This window comes from Neocloeon triangulifer, unplaced genomic scaffold (genome assembly GCF_031216515.1).
Source record: "Neocloeon triangulifer isolate White Clay Creek 2 clone unplaced genomic scaffold, ASM3121651v1 ptg000022l, whole genome shotgun sequence".
NCBI classification, from domain to species: domain Eukaryota; kingdom Metazoa; phylum Arthropoda; class Insecta; order Ephemeroptera; family Baetidae; genus Neocloeon; species Neocloeon triangulifer.
In genome coordinates, this window is record NW_026775562.1 from 6,028,741 (window position 1) to 6,032,500 (window position 3,760).

General features: G+C 48.3%; 1 non-coding gene across 1 annotated transcript in view; it reads left to right on the forward strand.

The window, feature by feature from the left end:
- Positions 1 to 3,236: 3,236 nt before the first annotated feature.
- The window catches only part of LOC132204901 (small subunit ribosomal RNA), a 1,864-nt gene continuing 1,340 nt past the window's right edge, over positions 3,237 to 3,760 (forward strand). The window contains exon 1 of the ribosomal RNA XR_009442584.1: positions 3,237 to 3,760. This exon is cut by the window's right edge and continues 1,340 nt beyond it. This is a non-coding gene — a ribosomal RNA (small subunit ribosomal RNA).

The following is a 3,760-nucleotide window of genomic DNA, read 5'->3' on the forward strand; positions in this document are numbered from 1 at the left end:
ATGCATTATTTAATACATTCGTGTTTATTTAATTTCAACCTCTCATTAAATTCTTCCTGCGTTGACAATTTAAAATATTTATAACAAATATTTGAATTATAAAAGATTATTGAAGTGCACCGTTACGTTAAACGTTCCTTTCATTGCAATACTATTCCATCCTAATGTACGTAATCGGATTTCAAATCTTGTATGTTAATGTATGCATGCATTCTTCATAATATTCCCTAATATGGGAAACAAATCCTTTCTTTTCCGATTGATGTTCATGAAATCGCATATAACTTCATCCCTACAATAAAGCGCCCTTCATGAATTTTACTGTAATTCCTAACATCTCCGCTACGCAGCGACTTCAGAAACAGTAAGCAAATCCAAGTGATCATAAAATTTCATTTCAAAACATTTGAAACTAGGAAAATAATAGTGGAAAAATTTCACGGTCACATGTGGCGAGTAGAACTTTACGTCGCATGTTCATGTATAGTGGGGGTTTTCTTCCGTTCGTATATTGTTCAATGAAATCTATCTAATCTGGTATTCACGTTTCGGCTCCTTGTAGAGAAGCACAAAATTCACGAGGTGTGCAAAACTGAATGAAAAATCTTTTGGTCATCTCATCCTCTGCCAAGGGATGTACCACGTTTAAATATTGTTGTTTCAAAATATAATTTCAAACACCCCTTAACTTTTCAAATTCACGTCCAAAGTTATATTTCGTGTACAATTTGCGAGCGGAAATAACATCTTTATTTATGAGGTTGATGTACTTATTTCTCTCAAGATAATTTCACGGCTCGCAAGCTTATCCCGCTGCCAAAACCATGCACATCCGGCATATTGCCAATTTTCGAAAAACCCACAGAGCAAAAGCTGACTTTACTGCGATTGTTCATTCTACTCTAGTCACAAAGAACGGGCAGAGAGGGTATCACAATCAGCAGAGATGAAACACTGATGTGGCACAGCAACTTTGATTTTCATGCAATTCACACGTGTTATCTTGATTAAATTTTGTATAAAATCATGTTTATTAATGCATCACCGGCGGCATTCTCTACCCAAGTGAATCATCCAAAAATTCAGTGTTGTTAATCTCATTGCTTACAAAGAAGAGAGAATTACAATGGAAATACAAAGGCAGAATACACAAAACAGTTCTGAAATACATGATGCCAGTTAATATTATTATTTCCATCATTCACGTCGCTAGCACTCTATATCGCTATTTACTTAACGCGTGTCAATGTTAGTTTTGACATGGCCTACATTGTACTGTCTTCCTCTTACGACAAGAGGTAACGTGGCCTCCTCGTTGATCTTATTTATTTTCGTTAACAACACTGTCAAATTCCTCGCAGTGACCATTTATATTTTTTGAAGTAAGATTGCATCTAACTATTTTTGAAGACATTATTAACTAATATTTTCATTCAGACAGCTGAAACGCATTCCATAAATCACAAATGAATACACAAATCACCGCAGCAAAGGCTCGTGTGATCTGGCAGCTCACGAATGATGCTCATCACACGAAAACAATTTTTCTCTTGAATAGGGTGCGCCATTACCATGCAACGTTGAATGTGTCATATAGGAATCATGTTGAGCTGCAATCGCTCCTCAACTCCAATGATTCCTGTTTTCACGTGCAAAGGGCGTTATTAGTGCACCAAACTTGACGTCATAAACAAGACGCAAAAAATCATTTTATGCAACACCACAAGTCGTTTCGGACATCTCCGGCCGCATGGCTGGCGGAGCACGCGAAAATATCACAAGTCCGTAATCCGACATCTCCGGCCGCACTGTTGGCGGAGCACGCGAAAATATTACAAGTCCGTACATCGACATCTCCGGCCGCACTGTTGGCGGAGCACGCGAAAATATCACAAGTCCGTACATCGACATCTCCGGCCGCACTGTTGGCGGAGCACGCGAAAATATTACAAGTCCGTACATCGACATCTCCGGCCGCACTGTTGGCGGAGCACGCGAAAATATTACAAGTCCGTACATCGACATCTCCGGCCGCACTGTTGGCGGAGCACGCGAAAATATTACAAGTCCGTACATCGACATCTCCGGCCGCACTGTTGGCGGAGCACGCGAAAATATTACAAGTCCGTACACCGACATCTCCGGCCGCACTGTTGGCGGAGCACGCGAAAATATTACAAGTCCGTACACCGACATCTCCGGCCGCACTGTTGGCGGAGCACGCGAAAATATTACAAGTCCGTACACCGACATCTCCGGCCGCACTGTTGGCGGAGCACGCGAAAATATTACAAGTCCGTACACCGACATCTCCGGCCGCACTGTTGGCGGAGCACGCGAAAATATTACAAGTCCGTACACCGACATCTCCGGCCGCACTGTTGGCGGAGCACGCGAAAATATTACAAGTCCGTACACCGACATCTCCGGCCGCACTGTTAGCAGAGCACGAGTAGCAGCGGGTCACCCGAAGGGGCCGCGCCGGCCGACCGTGCGCGCGAGCTCGTGCCTCGCGCGGGAGAGGGAGAAATGCGGTCGCCTCCTGCTCGGCCGGCCGCGCCACGGGTGCCGTCAGATTGCTCGCGATTCGTGTGCTCTTCGCCAGGACGTGCGATGCATTCGGTTATATGTTGACTGGTGGAGCGGCGTCGGTAATGTCGAACACGTGAGTGGTGTCGATGAGGACGCGCGAAGAAAGCCTTCCACGATTGATCGGTAACGCGGGTATTGATGAGCCCGAGGGGAAACGCCGTGACGTCCCTGAGGTCGGAACGACGAGCCCGGTGTGGTCGTCGATGTGAACCACCGAACAACGGTGGATACCGAACTCGGTCGTGGAGTAACCGCTTGAAGCGCGCCTTCTCATCGTTCTAATCGCGCACGTGGGCGGCGTTGTCAGCCGACGACCCTGTGCTCTATGTGCGGGCCCGCCTGGCCGTTCGGTCGGGCAGCCCGTCTCCGGTCTCGGTGGGTGCGAGCTATTTGTACGCGAACGATGCTTTGTAGCGAGTTCCTCGCGAGGAGCGTTTGACGTGTGCGGAGCGCTCGGCTCACCAACCGTCGGCGTGGTGCACTTCTCCTGCCGGGGTTGCCTGGTGCGAGTTGAGCACGGCGTCGGCGTCACGCTTAGCTGTAAGCCGGCTGCGGTAGCCTCGGCTGCCGCGGCCGCGCGCGGAAGCGTGTCATCCACGGGAGCACGCGTTGTGGGGTCCCCCCGGGGGCTCTGCGGCGTCAGTTCCCTGGTTGATCCTGCCAGTAGTCATATGCTTGTCTCAAAGATTAAGCCATGCATGTCTCAGTACAAGCCAAAATAAGGTGAAACCGCGAATGGCTCATTAAATCAGTTATGGTTCCTTGGATCCTACAAACTCTACTTGGATAACTGTGGTAATTCTAGAGCTAATACATGCACCCAGAGCTCCGTCCAGAAATGGCCGGGGCGCAGTTATTAGATCAAAACCAATCGGTCGGGTTCGCCCGTCCGTCGTTTTGGTGACTCTGAATAACCACAGCTGATCGCACGGCCTCGCGCCGGCGACGTATCCTTCGAATGTCTGCCTTATCAACTGTCGATGGTAGGTTCTGCGCCTACCATGGTTGTAACGGGTAACGGGGAATCAGGGTTCGATTCCGGAGAGGGAGCCTGAGAAACGGCTACCACATCCAAGGAAGGCAGCAGGCGCGCAAATTACCCACTCCCGGCACGGGGAGGTAGTGACGAAAAATAACGATACGGGACTCATCCGAGGCCCCGTAATCG